At 33.3% G+C, this 484-nt stretch overlaps 1 protein-coding gene and 1 long non-coding RNA gene across 2 annotated transcripts in view; both read left to right on the top strand.

Moving 5' to 3' along the window:
- The window catches only part of LOC119589492, a 1,560-nt gene extending 1,208 nt beyond the window's left edge, over positions 1–352 (top strand). Inside the window, exon 3 of the long non-coding RNA XR_005230189.1 lies at positions 284–352. This is a non-coding gene — a long non-coding RNA (uncharacterized LOC119589492). The remainder of the gene's footprint in view (positions 1–283) is intronic.
- LOC119589491 (transmembrane protein 104-like) overlaps positions 1–484 on the top strand; it is a 100,597-nt gene that overhangs the window by 59,886 nt on the left and 40,227 nt on the right. The window lies entirely within an intron of this gene.

Below are 484 nucleotides of genomic sequence, written 5' to 3'. Positions count from 1 at the left end.
TTAGGGGTGGTTTTAAAGAACTTTGAGGTGATTCTTATTGTTTTAAATACTTTTTCTTATTGAGAGTTTTCAGGGAAAAAAAAAGAAATACATTTAACATTCTCCATTCATAGTTTACCAAGGAGTAAAAAGGTAATTTTAAAAAATATATACTCACATTTCGTCAGCCGTTGCTTTAGTGTACTAAAGTTAGGTTTTTACCAAGAAAACAATATTGTGATTTAGTGATTTATTATGACCTAGTTATTAAATCATTCTCCTTTTTTTAATTACCAAACAACAGGACAGCTTTGACAGTGCAATCATTCCCCTTGAAAGTGAAGTGAGACTAAGGGAAAAATATGTGACCTTCTTGGAGGAGTGAGAGTTCGCCAGACTTTTGGAAGCCCCTCGATGTGTTTGCAGGTGTGTAATAAGGAGTATGTGGTCGGAGTGAGATATATTTATGAAATAAAATTGTGGACTCATTATGTCCTCCTTTCTT

This window comes from Penaeus monodon, chromosome 25 (assembly GCF_015228065.2).
Source record: "Penaeus monodon isolate SGIC_2016 chromosome 25, NSTDA_Pmon_1, whole genome shotgun sequence".
Taxonomy (NCBI): Eukaryota; Metazoa; Arthropoda; class Malacostraca; order Decapoda; family Penaeidae; genus Penaeus; species Penaeus monodon.
Note: the sequence above shows the minus strand (reverse complement) of the source record. Positions and strands in the feature narration are given on the sequence as shown.